This window comes from Callithrix jacchus, chromosome 8, assembly GCF_049354715.1.
Source record: "Callithrix jacchus isolate 240 chromosome 8, calJac240_pri, whole genome shotgun sequence".
In the NCBI taxonomy this organism is placed as follows: Eukaryota; Metazoa; Chordata; class Mammalia; order Primates; family Cebidae; genus Callithrix; species Callithrix jacchus.
Window position 1 is genome coordinate 79,905,456 of NC_133509.1, and position 18,443 is coordinate 79,923,898.

At 36.1% G+C, this 18,443-nt stretch overlaps 1 long non-coding RNA gene across 2 annotated transcripts in view; it reads left to right on the forward strand.

Annotated features, from left to right (window-relative positions):
* Positions 1-18,443, forward strand: part of LOC108593473 (uncharacterized) — an 87,906-nt gene that overhangs the window by 50,231 nt on the left and 19,232 nt on the right. Inside the window, exon 4 of one of the 2 annotated variants that reach the window (XR_013521165.1) lies at positions 8,541-8,644. The exons of the other annotated variant lie outside the window; for it this stretch is intronic. This is a non-coding gene — a long non-coding RNA (uncharacterized LOC108593473). Of the gene's footprint in view, positions 1-8,540; positions 8,645-18,443 lie in introns of those variants that run through there. 2 annotated transcript variants of the gene reach the window in all.

Consider the following 18,443-nt stretch of genomic DNA (forward strand, 5'->3'; position numbering starts at 1 on the left):
GCATTTATTGTGATGATCCATCGAATGTTCTTGGCAGTATTGCATTGGGAATTAGGGAATTAGATTTGAATTAGGGAATCCTGGACTAAAACTGATTTATTAATTTTCTGTAGATTTGCTCACATAGTTGCCCTTTCACATCTATGAGTGGATTTTCCTGTTCACACAAAGGCTAAACTAAGTGGAAAACAATTTCTTTACACAGAAAATATTACTTACATGACAACAAATACATACCTCTACCAGGGATGGAAAACTTGCTATTAAACTGTTTTGTGCCCGCAGTAGAGAACACTAATTGATAATGCTTTTCCCCTGAGTCCAGATTTAGATTTGGAAAACCTTATTGATTTTAAAATTTTGTAAGAAGTTGTTCTGACACATTAAAAAATACAACTCCACTTTTATTGAGTAAATATTGTATTTTCTTGGTCTCATTGGTTATTTCATTGCTCTAGGCAGCTGCTGCCAATTGACTGGAGCTATAGACATGTTTGAACCTGTTTATTATCCTGGAGTTACACTGAACATAGAAATGCCCATATGATTGATCAGAATTTTAATGTAATAAAAATTAAACATCTAATGATTACTCTGTAGGTACCAGGCACTGAGTTCAATGTTATACCTGTATTTACTCACAATTCTGATAGCATCCCTATGAAATAGGTATTATCATTATTCATATTTTATAGAAAAGGAAACTGAGGCTTAAATGAATTAAGTAAACTTGCCCCAAATCATAGAATTAGTAAATTAATGGTGCTAATATTCAAATTATTTCTTTTGACTTCATAGCCCTGGTTACTTCTTTTTATTGAAGTCGTTGGTGGCGGTCAACATTCTGTTTCAGGCTTCCTCCATTCTGTGCTGATGGCACAATTGGGCAGAGCTGACTTGTTCCCTGGAAGTGGAGTGGAGGACCTGTTTTTGTGTGTGTGGGAAGGAAAGGAATGAGCCAAAAAGCACATTTTGAAAAAAATGTATTATAGCATAGCACTGGGAATCTGGAACATCTTATTGATTTTGAAATCATGTAAGATGGCCTGATATCTTAAAAATAATCTTCCTTTTAAATTAAGGAAATATAGTATTTTCTTGGTTTGAAATGATGCTTGGTTATTATGTGAAAAGTAGCTTATTCGGAATTCAACACTACCTTTTAACATGAGTTGAGAATGAAACCAAAACCTTAAATTGCACACTAAAGTGCTTTTATAGAACTGACAGTGTATACAGTCCTGGAAAATCCTAATTCATAAAGAATAATAGATGTTAATGCTCTGGTTAGCATTTCAATGTCACAATTAAAAATTCTACAGGATAGTTAATTGAATATTTTATGCCTCTAGAAAGGAACTTGATCCTCAGAATTGCATACTAATTTTCAAATTCCTTTCATATAATGCAGAATTCCTTTAAGGAATTAAAAATTTCTTTATATTTCACATGAGTGCATTATATAGTTTTATCAACTTTTTAAATGAAAGAAATGTCTAGAATTAATGTGTTAACTTTACATTTTTTGGCTAAGTTAGACTTCTGAAGCATAAAATATCCATGCAGATGATCATGATTCCCCTATGTAATCCTGCACCCTTTATGTGAGTAATTATAATTATTTTTCCAACTGTAATGTTACTGAGTTGTCAGATGAGGTTGAAAAACATTTCATGGCCTGATTTTCCCAATTTTTATGCATTAATAATCTTATTTGGCCTTTTCTCTTTTCTGTTTTGTAAGTTGAGCTTTTCAGCCTACCCTTTATTTTTCTCTTGATGCTAATTTATGAAATTCTAGTACTAGCAAGAAAACTGTAGGGATTTCTAACTACTGATGAAAATCTCAGCATGATAAGAAAGATAAAATATTCCCTCTTCCTCTATATTTGCAGAAACATGGACACAATTTTATTTTTGTCATAAAACCATTCTTGGAAATTTTATTTTTAACAAAGGAGTCATGTAAGATGCCTGAATTTTATGCATTGTTGCCATGCTCTGGGAAGGTAACCTGTAACCTCTAAAAAATTTGCAATTCTTTTGCTCATCTTAAACAATAATTTGTTGTTCTGAAAATAATATTTAAATAAACATTCCCTTTTTTCTGAAAGATAAATAAACTTGGAAGTTGAAAACCTTAACAAAAATTAAGTGAGAAGGGAATTATTGCTAGTTCCCTTACCTCTCACATGCAGAGAGGAAAAAAATAAAACCTGTTGAATTTTTTATTTGAATTAAAATTTTAGGAGCCTATGTATTTGATAGAACTGTTTGTTACATTTATGATTATGTTTTACTGAAAAAAGAAAGGTTGAAGGGCTCTCATGAAATTATTTTGGTGTATACCACACCGTTAGGGCAGGGAGAAAAGATGTCTGTCATTTATTTTGTGTCTGTGATTTAGGCTTCAATGCCAGATTTTTCTCATTTGAATAACTGAGGCTGTTACTTAGTAAAACACATCAACCCAGGTTCAGGTGAATGGGAGGCACATAGTTGTGGCTGATGAGGCAAGGACGGGCCCAAGTTAGGGCCCCAGTAGGGCTGTTGCTTCATTGCTGGCCTAGTGGACTTTGCCTTTGCCACAAGCTTAAGTGGAGTTGGACAATTGGACAATTGGAGGAGTATGGATATTCTTCTTTGGAGTTATTCTCTTCCTTTTCTTTTCTTTTTCTTCAGCACTAGCTCTCCTCCCTTTCCAGTGTGAAGTAACTTTGTATTATCCGACGTTGACCAGAGGTAGGAAACTTTTGAGGGATTAAGAATTTTCCATTCTTCTCTTGAGAGTCTTCCTCTCATGCTGATTTACTTTCTACTTTCTGGTGGGCCACTGGGTAAGCATAATTTAAAGCATAAATACCAGACTCTTCTAGACCACTGAGGACCTTCCCCAAAGGAGATATTGATAACTAATTATTTTTTGCATTTATTGTCTCTCATATCCCTTCCTGGAAAAATTCAGGAAAAAAAATGAGTGGTTGTTTTGAGACTTTTGGTTAATAAGGTGTGGATAGATTTTAGTTTACCCAAGCCTGGTGAGAGTAACTATAAATTGAGCTTTCTAAATCAGAAAAATTTTAATGCACATTATTACTGCATGTGCTGTTCTAGAACTGCTAAGCAATTTTCAATATGCATAAATCTCAGTCTTGGTTAGCTTATGGTAACATTATGTTATTGGATGATAGATTGAGGTCAGAAAGAAAGAGCAGTATCTCAGACCATTAGGTTGTATCTTTTCACACCAACTTAGGTTGTCATTTTTAATTTTTCTTATGAGGTTTCCTATCAATACGAACCAGACACTAGAGTTGTTGAAGTCCTTCTTGTATCTGAAATGCATGACTGGGCCACTTAATATGAGAAATGTGAGATTGTAGATTAAAACAGTTATGTGGTGTTTCTAGCCTGTTAACATTGAACGTTGATGGATATACAGTCAATCTTATTTTCAAAACATCACTTCATTGTGATTATAGAATTTCAGAATGACCTGTGTTAGTTTTGAACAAAGCCAGTGTGAAACCCAATATATACAATTTCAACTTTATGTATTAGAATAAATATTAACTTTACATTTTTAATAATTAAAATAGAAGATTTGTATGGAATGCACAATTAAAACTGTTTTCAAACACAAGTACACAATTCCTTCTATCTCTTGATGAATAAATGGTATTACAAGATAATCACTAATATAAAAAATCAATATGGTAAAAAAAAGATAAAGCATATATTAATTGCAGTGACAAGTATATTTTACTCTGATGCTTCTGTGATATCTTTTCTTTTATATCCTAATTTTTTTTTTTTTGAAATGAAGTTTTGCTCTTGCTGCCTAGGCTAGAATGCAATGGCATAATCTCGGCTCACTGGAACCTCCACTTCCTGGGTTCAAGTGATTCTCCTGCTTCAGCCTCCCAAGTAGCCGGGATTACAGGCATTCGCTACCACACCTGGCTAATTTTGTATTTTTAATAGACATGGGGTTTTGCCAGGCTGGTCTCAAATTCCTGGCTTCAAGTGATCTGCCCATCTCGGCCTCCAAAAGTGCTAGGATTTACAGGCATGAGCCACCATGCCTGGCTGATTCTGATTCTTTTGAATTTGGATTTGGATTATATAATATGTACACATGCAAGCATGTGTGTTGTATGTAATCTCATTATGTTATTCTTGTGAATTTCACTAATAAATCCTCTCATATGAGATATAATTACAAAAAAAACCCCAAATAATTGTATCAAAACCAACTGAACACAAATCAAAGCAAAAGAGGAAAACCACTCACTCCTCCAAAACAACACACCGATGGGATTACTGAACATAATTTTAAAATTCTTTTGAGATGTTACCTTTTTTATTGTGGGAGACTGGAGTTTTACTATTACTCAAATGAGTCTTCTTGAGCATTCGAGGATCAGAGTCTTTAAGGTGGGTGGCGGGGCCAGTGAGTCAGGTGTGCTGAGTGGTTGGGTCAGAGATGAAATCATAGGAAGTCTAAGCTTTCCTCCTGTGCTGAGTCAGTTCCTGCCTGGTGCGAGGGCACAAGATCTGATGAGTCAGTTTATTGATTTGGCTAATGCCAGCTGATCCATCAAGTGCATGGTCTGCAAACTATCTCAGGCACTGATCTTAGGTTTTATAATAGTGATGTTGTCCCCAGGAACAATTTGGGAAGAGTCAGAATCTTGTAGCCTCCAGCTTCATGACTCCTAAACCATAATTTCTAAGCATTTACTTAATTTGTTAATCTACAAAGGCAGCCTAGTCCCCAGACAAGAGGGGGCTTCTTTTGGGGAAAGGGCTGTTGTCCTCTTTTGTTTTACACTATAAACTACAAACTAAGTTCTTCTCTAAGTTAGTTCAGCCTATGCCCAGGAATGAACAAGGACAGCTTGGAGGTCAGAGGCAAGATGGATTTGGTTACATTATATCTCTTTCACTGTCTCAATTATAACTGAACTGCAATGGCAGTTTCAATCCCTCCCTTTGGGTTTTGTAAAATCTTAATTTTAAGGTGTGGGCTAATTAAGATGGATAAAGGATGAAGGCCACTCTAACTTCTTCCTGCTTACCAGTGGCATAGTAGGGTAGGTGTTGACCCCAAAGTAAGAAAAGTGGAACCGTTTGCAGTTGTCTTGTGTGTACTCCAGCAGGCTGGGCTGGGGTCCCAAGGCTTGCACAACAAAGGTGTTTGTATTCTCGTCTGTAGTTTAAGTACCACATTTAAGTAAACAGCTTACTACAGGGTAAATAATGAGTTCTAAAATAAGGAGTGCAGTTTCCAGTTTTTAAAGTAAAGATTTGAAAGCATTAGTTTGGGGACTTGCAGCCCACAAATAATTTAGGATTTAGTTTAAATTGCAGCAAAAAACTCAGGAACAACTAACAGTTGTACTACAGTTTTTTTTTGAAGCATAGTTTTTCTGTCTTCAATACCCATTTTTATTAAAAATAAATCGTAGTAAGTCAAATTTACTTGTGAAATAAATTTTAGTGTTACTGTGCTCTGGCTGATTATTTGCATAAAGTGCAATAGAAAAATTATTTGCCATATGGGCTCTTTTAAATATTGGCTTTGCTGAAACTTTGTTCTCTAAGAAATCTCAGATTGTACTTTTTAAAGCCTTGAAGCCCAGTCATGGATTTATCTCTTTCACTATGCCTGAATTTTCCTCCTTTCAAGGTCTCAAGATAACCTGGGGCTCATGGGCTGGTCTGAAAGTGACATGCTTTACTTACCACAGGTCAGGAATTCTGTACAGGAAGTGCATAGACAAGGTATAAGGCCAGCTTTCCCAAGGGACTTTTATTGACTCTGTAGGTCAAATTTACTTCCCTAAAGCAGTGTGTTAAAATCTGAAAGTATGCCACTCCAGTCAAAGGCCTGATAAAATAACCATTTTCTCTGATTGTGTTGTGTTATAAAAGAAAACAGATTCTCATTGCACTTATCCAAATAACTATACTGCCATAAGTTGAGAACACTCACATATAGTTCTGGGGAAATCAGGTAGAGAGAAAGCAATGTACTTCAAATTTTGCTAACAGGAGTAATATTTTACTCAATTGCTAAAAGTTGTAGTAGCTCAAAAGGAAAAAGTTTGACTCTGAAAAACAAAAGAATTAGCAATGTTTAATACATCAGCTCTTTATGAGAGTCTAGAAGTTTGTTTTTTTCTTCTATTCCAATAGCATAATTTCTAAAGTTATCCGAGACCTGCATTTTAAGAGTGCTGTCAGAGTCCTATATCTGATTATAAATTCTCTTTTGAAAAGATCAAAGCAAGACAACAATTGTCTGTGAATGATGAAAGTCTTAGGATAGCTACTATTAAAGCCACAGTTGACTAGAAATTTTGGTTACTTCTGTGGCATACAACAATTTTACATAATGCTCATAATTATTAATAATGTATACTAAGTCATATCAAATTACAGGAGTTTCCCATAATTTTGGAACATATACCAATAACATATATTTTAAAAATACAGCCTAAAGAAAGCCAAACACCATTTCATATTTGATAAAGCTTCCTATATGATTTTTTTCTACCAAATAGGCCAAATATGCCATTTTTGGACTTTAGGGGACCTAATACCTGAAAGGTCAATTTAGGTCAGAAAGAGACATAATTTATAATTTGATTTTGGAAAGTTTGTCAAATATCAAAGTGTAAAACACTGGCTATCACAAAATAGGATTACAGGTTGTTTATTTAGCTGAAGTGGTGACTCAAAAAATTTTTTTAAATGGCGAAACCTCATATTCCTTGATAGAGGAGAGAATCAGCATTCTAAACAAGACCCAATAAAGACAGCATGAGGTCACCTGAATCTGACTCTTTTCTCTCTCTTCTTCCTTTTTTTTGCCATTAACCCAAAGGGGCAAAGAAAAATCTTTCATTATTTAATATTACATGAAAAATGGCCAGGCGCAGGTGGCTCACGCCTGTAATCCCAGCACTTTGGGAGGCCGAGGCTGGCGGATCACGAGGTCAAGAGATTGAGACCATCCTGGCCAACATGGTGAAACCCCATCTCTACTAAAAATACAAAAAAAAATTAGCTGGGTGTGGTGGCCCGTGCCTGTAGTCCCAGCTACTCGGAAGGCTGAGGCAGGAGAATTGCTTAAACCCAGGAGGCGGAGGTTGCAGTGAGCCGAGGTTGTGCCACTGCACTCCAGCCTGGCACCTGGTGATGGCGTGAAACTCTGTCTCAAAAAAAAAACAACAAAAAAACAAAAAAAAAACCCCATATATATATATTTATATATATTATATGAAAATCTCGTTCAAAAGAGAAAGCCAAATTTTACCTTTGTATTAGTGTTCTATTAAGTTAAACATAATTCTTAATACAACCTTGTAGACATATTTAAATAATCTTAATTAGTTTAACCATAAGGTAAAATCCTCATAAACTTTTTTTATAACCCCTTACAATTTTTTTGTAAAAGAGCAAAACAATGCTCTAAGAAGACCCTGTTGTACTTTTATTACTATGTTCAATTTATGGGATGTTACCTACTATTATATCAAGGAAGGGGGTAATTTAGAGTTGTTTTCTCTGTGATACTATGTGAATATGAGCGGTCCCAATTAGAAACTTAGTTCCGAGTCAAATTTATAGGCTAATGTTATGGGGGAGAAAGCAGGAGAGTGATAAAAAGTGGAGCATTAAGACAGGACATAAAGAGAAGTAATTGCCCATTTCCCAAGGGACTGGACCCCAGGGTCTCTGAAGCTCTACCATTATCACTCTTTTTGTGATGATTGTGGCAGGCACTGCCTTGCACATTAGCTACGCATATATATAGCTAATGTGCAAGGCAGCCAGTTAGAGATATATATATATAAATGTGTGACATATAGATATAGACATACATTTATATATATAGCGATATGTATATAGACACACCCACTATATATTGTGTATATATATATATATCAGGATGTATATGTAGACACACCCACATATTTAAATATAATGCTAACTTAATCAAAGTGCTCTAACTTCCCTTTTTAATAGTTTAAAATCTTTTCTATCATTATATTAGATGTAGGAGATCAGGAAAGATTGAATTTTGAGGGAAGCTTTTTTTTTTCACATTGACACAGATTTTCCCACTAAACACACCCATATAAGTGAGCAAATGTCCTAGGACTACTCTTACTTGAGTTCATTGGTTACCTTGTAGCTATATTTTACACATAGAATTAACATGACAGTATTTCCTGATTTTGACCATGCATTTTGAAATTTATGTCTAATTAATTGTGAGGTTCAAATAGAGAAATTAGTTTTGCCATGAGAAGATGGGCACAGTTGGAGTATTTGCTCAGTTCTGGACAGTTAGTGCTAGTGCTTTTAATGGCTGTGAGCCATAATAATTAATAGCAGCAGAGAGCTGTGACAAGAGCAGATATTTATGAGACCTATGCAGCATTGTATAGAATTACAATTATAGGTAAGGTCAAAAGGAGTTGGGATTATATGCCACACTACAGGTTTTGTTTGTTTGTTTGTTTTCAGAGTTTCAATTCATCCTGTTTGAAGAAGCCCCAATCATCTTGGGCCAATAGAGGGGCAGTGTGGTATATGGAAGAAACTGATGGACAGTGTTTGAGTCTTGGCTTTGTTTTTACCTTTCTGAGCCTCCATTCTTTACTTGAAAAATAAGGATAAGTAATATTGTTTACTGCATCACAATGTAATCTGGATTAAATGTTATAATGTATATTTAAGTGCTTTTGTAAAATTGCTAAAAGCTATAAAAATGGCACTAAATAAGTACTTCTACCAGCCTCCCCTCATCTATGCATTTATTTCTCCTATTTATGTCAGCTCTAAGTAGTATAATGACCATATCTGGGGATAAAGAGCTAGACTAAAGTGAAGTGAATTTATTTTGCTCTGTGGGAAGTTTTGTATGCTTTCCTTAGCCTTTCTACTTCTTTTAGATTGAGTTTGTGCAGATGAGAAAAAACGTTTTCTTAGGAAGATGTTATTTGAATAACTTTATACACAAAATGTAGCAAACAACCTATATTGTGAATTTGTTATTTTAGCACATATAACATATAATGCACATCATCTAAAGGAGAGAAGAAAAAGAAACGATAAAATAACGAGCATTTATGGTGACGAAAGCAATTTGCTTCACCTGCTCCTGGATTATTAATATTCAAAGCTGTTTGGCACCAGTTGGGCTGAACTTTCTATGGTGCATAAGGGAGAAACAGCAGGATAAAAATGAGCAAGGAAGCCATTTCACACATACAGTGGTCTGTCTTCCTTGTTAGCTGTCCTTTTGGACACCCAGTTGAGGGCTTTTATCCAGTACTTACAGACACAGCTTATCATAACTTGCGGCTTGTTTCTTTAGGGCATTCTTCCCCACACCCTACAAGGTAATGGTCTATGCTGCATGTATTCTATCTGATAAAACCTACTTAACAAACTTAATTATTACAGACAGGTCCAGTAATGCCCATATTAACAAAAAAATGACCTTTTGCACTTATGTATTCTATACATAGACATATAACTTTTACACTTTTATATTTCTATATAGAAACACATGAATTATTCAGCACCCATAGGCATTTGCCTTTATTTACAGACCTGGGGAGACAACAGCCATTACATTTTAAATGGCCAAGGAGGATGAACCCAAAATGTGTGAAGTTTTCTTCAGATCCTTCCATAAGAGGAAGTAAGCTGTGCTATCCTATTAATATAACACTGTTCAGACATTAATTATAAGGAGGTCTAACAAATCAGATGACTTATGTTCTCTCGCTGAAAATGATGTTAATACAACTTTGCATACTTGTCAATATGTTGAATTTCCTTTGTTGATCTCTTCCCTGTTAACAAATGAGACTAGTGTTTTTCAAACATTTTGACTTGTGACCCATAGTAAGAATGCATTTTGTGTCATGATTCAACATATGTATACCTATATACATATATATTACATAATTAAAATAATATCATTTTTCACTAAACAGTTGCAAAGCATAGCTTGAAAATATTTTACTATTTGAAAGCCAGATAGCTGAGTTCTGGAGACTCATTTTCTGAGGATCAGTTACAACTACTTCATAAAACAAGACTCAAGTTGGAATGGTTAAGACTGATATCTTTCACTATATATACCTTTAAGATTTTTGAGGCTTCTCTTCTGGCATCAAGGAGTGTCACTATGGCCTATTTGAGAGATCAAAGACTAAGATAACAACATTGATAGATTTAGAAACCTTTTGGGAGAAAGACAGCAAGCTTTCCTGACAAAACTCCGTTTCCTTCTTCCTCTCCTCTTCTTTCCTTACTAAATGGACATAGATGTATATTGAGACAGGGGAGGACCTGGATAAAACTTACAAAGTCATTTTAATATGGAGGCTTAGAAGATCTTCATGAAAGCTTCAATGTAAGGCTGAGATCCTCTTTGATCTTCATAATATAAATGAAATATGATATGTTACAAATAAAATCTTAGAATCTGCCAGTCAAATTATGTTTGATTTAAATTTGATACTCCAGGACCTTAGGAGCCATTGCTACTGGGGAGTGTTGTGTGGAGCAGGGGATACGAATTCTTGTAGCCTCTATAATGTGATTTGTCTATTCTATCTTTAAACTGCTGTGGCATTTACTGTTTATTCCAGACAATATAGTTCTTTGCTATATGCTGCTCTCAGATGATAATGTCAATTTTTTCATGCATGTGAATTGTGTCTCTTCTAGTGAATTTCTTGAGAACATCTTTTATTTACTTTTTGTATCATTTGCATAGCTCTAGATAACTCCTCCCAAACATCTATTATTTTATTTAGTGGAAGGGAAGGAAGAATATTACATCTTTCTGTTCCATATTTAGGTCGATGAACTCACTTCAAGCATTGCACAGACTCCATCTAGATTGAACTGAGGCAGAAATGTCAATTACATTGTTTACTTTCAACACTCCTTAGTTACTAAATTTATTCAAGTATTTCATTCCACAAATAATTAGTGAGACTTGTTATGTGTTAGACACTATGCAAGGAATATAACTGTGAGCAAAATATTGTGGATCTTGCAGTATTTTCTCTTTCTCTCTCTTACTCTCTTTCTTCTCTTCTTTCCTTTCTCTTTTTTTGACTGGGGTTCAGTGGTGCAATCTTGGCTCACTGCAGACTCCACCTCCCAAGTTCAGGTGATTCTCCTGCTTCAGCCTCCCAACTAGCTTGGATTACAGGTGTGTGCCACCACCTGAAGCTAATTTTTGTGTTTTTAGTAGAGGCAGGTTTTCGCCATGTTGGCCAGGCTGGTCACAAAGTCCTGTCCTCAAATGATCTGTCTGCCTCGGCCTCCTAAAATGTTAGGATTACAGGCATGAGCCACCACACCCAGCCATTACAGTATATTCTAACATTCATTTTCTTTTCTTTTTATTTTTTTACAAACTTAGTACTCCTATGTTTTCCTAAATCTTCACTATTGAATCCTTATATTCTCTTCTAAATCCACCCTCAGATCTTTTCTTTACACTGTAGCATAAATAATCAATAATAAATTAAAGTGTTATCTCAAGAGGCATTGATACTTTTTCAAACTAACAAGATTCCTTTAAGCTAAAGGAAGAAATTTAATCAGTCACATATAATGGCCAAGATTTAATAAGCATTTACCACGTTCCTTGTGCTTCTCTAATCACTATGGATTAACTCATTTAATTTTCACAGTAGCACAATCATGTAGCTACCATTATTATGTTAGCTTTATAGATGAGAAAACTAAAACACAAAGAATTTAAGTAACTTGCCTAAAGCCACTAGGGCCTTATATGGTGGAGCAAGGATTTGAAAGTAGATAATTTGAATGTGAATTGTGTCTCTTCTAGTGAGTTTCCTGAGAATGACTTTTACTTAGTTTGGCTACATACATTTTGGCTTCACCATTCATATAGTCAAACACAACCTTTTGTTACCTATGTTACCATTGAGTTATTTCTTTAGAAGATTGATCATTCCAGGTCCATGAAATCATATATTGAGTAAAAATAATTTCAAGCAGGCTCAATTTCCAACTCAAGGCAAGTCCTTTCACTGCATTGAAACCCACAATAGTACTCCTGCCTTTGTTCCATGCCCTTTTCTAGCTGGGAGTTGAGATTCTGCTCTTTGTCAGAATTTATTTTTATATACAATTTGATTAAAAGAAAAATGGTTATATTATTCCTAGGGAAGTTTTAGTTGATGGGTGTGCCAGTTATTAAGCCATTATTTTCCATCTCCAAGTTGACCTTCTATAATTGGTAATGCTGCTCTATAATTGGTAATGCCTGGTCTGGGACTGCCAACTATTTGTTCTTGGCTAGTTTTCTGTTAGTATCTGCCAGGAGCAGTAGAGGGAGATTGGAAGACAGGAGGTGAAAGAAGGGACTGGTCATTCCTGATTGTTTGCTATTACCATCAGCATCATCCCAGCAATGCAAGTTTATCTGGGTATCCAGGATATTATTTTGGGCATGAAATTTAAGGAGGCTGACCTTGCATTGATTATATCCTTAAATTTTGTGTCCTAAGAGCCTCACTTGCATTACCCTCTAGTCCCTGCCATGAAAACTACTATTAACAATTTGGTATATTTCATTAGAGTCTTTTGTAAAATGTACTTTTTATGTAACTTTATTCGTATTGTTGAACATTTGCATATTTAAAAAGATTTTATTTATTTAAATTTATTTTGAGACTAGAGTCTCACTCTGTCTTCCAAGTAGGAGTGCGGTGGCATGATCATAGTTCAGTGCAGCCTTGACCTCTCAGGCTTAAATGACCCTCCCACTTCAGCCTCCTAAGTAGCTGGGACCATAGGCATGCACAACTATATTGGCTAATTTTTTTTTTGTAAAGATGAAGTCTTTCTATGCTGCCCAGGCTGGTCTTAAACTCCTGGGGTCAAGTGATCCATCTGCCTTGGTCTCCTCCTAAATGAGATTAAAGGCATGAGCACTGTGCCCAGCTTACTTAAAAAAATTAATATATAATAATTATGTATTTATTGGGTACCCGTTGATATTTTACTACATGTAACATATAGTGATCAGATAAGGGTAATTAGCATATCCATAATCTCAAACATTTATAATTTCTTTAAGTTGAGAATGTTCAACATCCTTCTTCTAGTTATTGGAAACTATATAATATATTATTATTAACTATACTCATCCTACAGTGATACAGAATACTAGAACCGATTCTTCCTTTCCAGTATCCTATTGGGGTCACCACCTGTGCTGTGGGGGTCTGTCCTGCAGACCCTGACTCAGCGACAGATGAATGAAGTACACTGACACACAGATACTATGCTTTGCCAGTTCAGCTGAGGGTCTGGGCAGCTTACAGATTCCCTGGTGAGTCCTGTAAACAGTTATGACCACCAGCTCTCCCCAGCCAGTGAGACTCACATTTATTTAGTAAAGTTTAATTGACAAAGGCTTGAGTCAACACTACTAGAGGTTAAAGATTAAAGGATAGATTCTGATGCCCAAAGCAAACACCATTAGTGGGTAATATCCCTGGTCCACCTCCTCCCAAGAAGGCCATCTGGCTCAAAGATTAGTTTTAAGACCACATGAGTAAACAAGCTAGCTAGGTAAACTACTCACATTCTTTTGTATTTGGCACCTGCAGAGAGAATCTGGCTGCCTTCAGCCAAGAACTATAGAAAAAACCCTTAGGCTCCAAAAGGGTTTGAGACTATATTCTATAACCCTCTCTAATATTTTTTTCTTAATATTTTTGCCACCACTCTAAGTGAATTCCCACAGTATACTCTGTTCTACTTTTTACTTCTATGAGATCAACTTATTTTTAACTTCCACATATGAATGAGAACATGCAGTGTTTAACTTTCTGTTACTGGCTTACTTCACTTAACACAGTGTCCTCCAGTTCCATCCATGATGCCAGAAATAACAGATTTTATTGTTTTTTTATGGCTGAATAGTATTCCATTGTGTACCATATTTCCTTTATCCATTCATCTCTTATTGGACACCTAGACTGACTCCATATATTGGCTGTTGTGAGTAATGCTTTGATAAATACGAAGGTATAGATGTCTCTTCAATGTGCTGATTTCCTTTCCTCTGGATAAATGCCCAGTAGTGGGATTACTGGATTATATGGCAATTCTATTGGTAGTTATATGAGGAACCCCCATATTGTTTTCTGTAGGGGTTCTACTAGTTTATGCTTTTATCAACAGTATATAAGAGTTCCCTTTTCTCCATATCCTCACAAGAATTTCTTATTTTTTGTCTTGTTGATAATAGCCATTTTGACTGGGTGTGGTGGCTCATGCCTGTAATCCCAATACTTTGGGAGGCTGAGTTGGGTGGATCACATGAAATCAGAAATTTGAGACTAGCCTGACCAACATGGTGAAACCCCATCTCTACTAAAAACACAAAATTAGCTGAGTGTGTTGATGCATATCTGTAATCCCAGCTACTTGGGAGGCTGAGATAGGAGAATCACTTGAACTCAGGAGGCAGTGGTTGCAGTGAGGTTGCATCCAGGCTGGAATGCAGTGGTGCAATCTTGGCTCACTGCAACCTCTGCCTCTTGGGTTCAAGCAATTTTCCTGCCTCAGCCTCCATGTAGGCATGGACTAAAGGTACATGCCACGAGGCCCAGCTAATTTTTGTATTTTTAGTAGAAATTGGGTTTCATCATGTTGGCCAGGCAGGTCTCGAACTCCTGACAAGTGATCTTCCTGCCTCTGCCTCCCAAAGTGCGAGGATTACAGGCATGAGCCACCACACACAGCTAACAAGCCCTTTTAAACAATGAGATATCATGTGAATTCAGTCACTACCGTGAGGACAGCACCACGAAGATGGTGCTAAACCATTCATGAGACACTTGTCCCAGTGATCCAGTAACTTTCCACTGGGCCCCACCTCCAACATTGAGGATTACATTTCAACAAGAGATTTGGGACAAACATCCAAACTATATCACGTACCTTATATATTCTGGATATTAAAGTATCCTCTGTCAGATGACTAGTTGGAAAATATTTTCTTCCATTTTCTGGGTGGTCTTTTCACCTTGTTGATTGTTTCTTTGCAATGCAGTAGCTTTTTAGTTTGATATAATCCCATTTGTTTACTTTTGCTTTTTTCTAAACCTGTGCTTTGAGGTCTTATTTACAAAATCTTTCCAGACCAATATCCTGAAATGTTTCCCATATGTTTTATTCTAGTAGTTTTACAGTTTGGGGTCTTATATTTAGGTGTTTGATTCATTTTCATATAGGGTGATAGGCAGGGTCTAATTTGGTTCTTCTGCATACAGATATCTAGTTTCTCCAGCACCATTTATTAAAGAGACTATCATTTCCCCAGTGAATATTCTTGGCACCTTTGTCAAAGAATAGTTGATTGTAGATATGTGGATTAGTTTCTAGAAGCTCTACTCTGTTTCATTCATATCTGTCTGTTTTTGTGCCAGTACCATGATAATTTGGTTACTATAGCTTTAGAGCATACTTTGAAGCTGGTAGTGTGATTTCTCTAGCTTTGTTCCTTTTGCTCAGGATTGCCTTGGCTATTCAGTATCTTTTGTGGTTTTGTCTTATATTAGTAGAGCTACTCTGGCTCACGTTTGGTTTTTAAGGGCATGGAATATCTTTTTTTCATCCCTTTATGTTCAGTCTGTATATATTTACTGGTGATATGAGTTTCTTGTGGGCAGCATGTAGTTGGGTCTTGTTTTTTAAAAAAATATATCCAGCCAGTCTATATCTTTTTAATGGGGAAATTAATCTAGTTACATTCAAGGTAATTATTGATAGGTGAGGACTTACTCTGTCACTTTATTGATTGTTTTCTAGTTGTTTTATATATCCTTCGTTCCTTACTTTCTCTCTTATTGTTTATTTTGAGGCTGGTTTGTTGGTGATGAATTACCTTAGTTTTTGCTTATCTGGGAATGATTTTTTTTCCTGCTTCATTTCTGAAGGATAGTTTTGCTGGCTATAATATTCTGGCCTGACAGTATTTTTCTTTCAGGACTTGGAATATATCATCCCACTCTGTCCTGGCCTGAAAAGTTTCTGCTGAAATTCACTGTTAATCTATTGGAGATTGACATATACTTGATTTGAAGCTTTTCTCTTTCTGTTTTTAGAATTGTTTCTTTGTCATTGACTTTTGACAATTTGATACAATGTGTCTTGGAGAGGACCTGTTTGGTTTGAATTGACTTGAGGTTTTTTGAGTTTTCTGAACCTGGATATCAGTTTATCTTCTAAGATTTTAGAAGCCTTTAGATATTATTTCATTAAGTATGTTTTCTATGCCTTTCTCCTCTCTCCTTCTGAAACACGCTTGATTGAATATTTGTTTGCTTCATTTTAAAAAATTATTATTTTTTCTTTTTTTTGTCTGTCTGTTATTTTAAAATATATGCCTTCAAGTTTATTCTGCTCAGTCTAATCCATTGTTGAGGCTCTCAGTTACTTTTTTATTTCATTTCTTGAAATCTTCAGTTCTCAGATTTCTGTTTGGCTCTTTTTTATATCTATCTTTTTGCTGAGTTTCTCATTCAAATCATAAATTGTTTTTTTGATTTTGTTACATTATCTGTCTGTATTCTCTTGTATCTCACTAAGTGTCCTTAAGAAAGATGATGATTTTGAAATCTTTTTCTGGTATTTTATATATGTCCTTATAATTGTGATATGTTACTACAGAATTATTATTTTTAAGTGTCATGATCACTTGCTTTTTCATGTTTGATGTGGCATTCCTACATTTGTTTCTATGCGTCTGGTGAGAAAGTTGCTTTTCCAATTTTATAGATAAGGTTTCATGGGAAAGCTTTATTTGTATGAATAGTTGGCCTTTGTTCTAGATAGATACAGTAGTGTCATCTCTACAGTAATGTCATCTACAGTAGTTTTTTCAGCTGTAATATACACGAATGACATTTGTTAGTGTCTTAGTGGCCTAGGCTGAGGGAGGTTGTGGCAGTGGTGGTGTGCTTTTGCTGGGAATGGGCTCTCTAGGCTGTTTCTCAAGTCAGAAGCATATGCATGTACACCTTGGGTCAGCCTACTTGAGGTCTACCTGGCTGGGATTGAAGCCGTGGGTCTGTTTCTCTGGCTGGAAGCATGGGCATGTGGATGCTTGGTTGGTCTGTGGTATATTTGTCAGGGGTGATTCACAGGGCTGTGTCTTAGGCCTGGTATATGGGTGCATAGCTCCTTGCTTGGCCTGGGTGCTTGTCTGCTGAGGGTGGCCTGTGAGGCTCCTTCACAGGCATGGGATATTGATACAAGGCTACTTGACTGGCTTAGGGGCTTTTCTGCTGTTAGTAACCCATGGTGCTGTTTCTCAGGCCCAGTATGGAATCATATGCCTGCTTAGCAGTCCCAAGTATGTGCCTGCTGGGTGGCCTATGAGGCTGTTTCTCAGGCCCAGGACATGGACACACAGCTGATTGACTTGCCTAGGGGAATGTCTGGCAGGGGTGTATTGCAAAGCTGATTCTCAGGCTTGGGATTTGGGCACAAGGCTTCTTGGTTGGTCTGGGTTCATTTTTGCATGAGCTGGCCTATGTGGTTGTTTTTAAGGCCTGGGACACAGGTGTTTAGCTGATTGCCTGTCCTGGGGATATATTTTTCTCAGTTCATTTGATGTTAGAACATAAGCATTTTCCTACATTACTAAAATATTTTATGAATATATTTAATTACTCTCAGGATTATTGACTCAAAATTATGAGATCTATTAGGTTCGATACCGCAAAAGCTGAAACAGCACACAAAGTTGCTTAGTGTGCAGCCTTGTAAACTAGTCAGAACCATTTGTGATTGGTGGTCATTTATCAGGAAGGATGCTTTGTGAAACTGGTCAGCTGCCACGTTGAAACCACAGAAATGGAGGAGAGTCTGGTTGCAGTGTCAGGCAGTTGGTTGAAGTCAGTGGAGGAGTGTGTCTTTTGTTCTTTGTTTTATGGGGCTGGCTTCTGTTTAACTTTTAGTAAAAGAAAACAAAAGTCTGAGAACAGTTAGCAATAAAGAGAGTGTACTGAGGTATGACTAACCTCCCATCATATCGTGGCTCAAAAATTTAGTTTTTAAAGTTTTTCTGGAGTCTCCTTGGCCAAGGAGGGTTCATTCTGTTGGTTGGGGGTGCTTAGGATTTATTTTTATTTCACAGAATCTATCATGTAGATATTTGTATAATCTTTACAAATGCTATTACTCTCATAGTCTTACTTCAATTCTCACAATTTTAAGAGGTCAGTAGGACAGATGTTATTCATTTTATACATAGGGAAACTGAGGTTCTGGTAGATCAAATGTCTTGCTCAAGATCATAAAGGTACTAAATAGTAGAATCAGGATTTAATAGTCATTTATTACTATTGT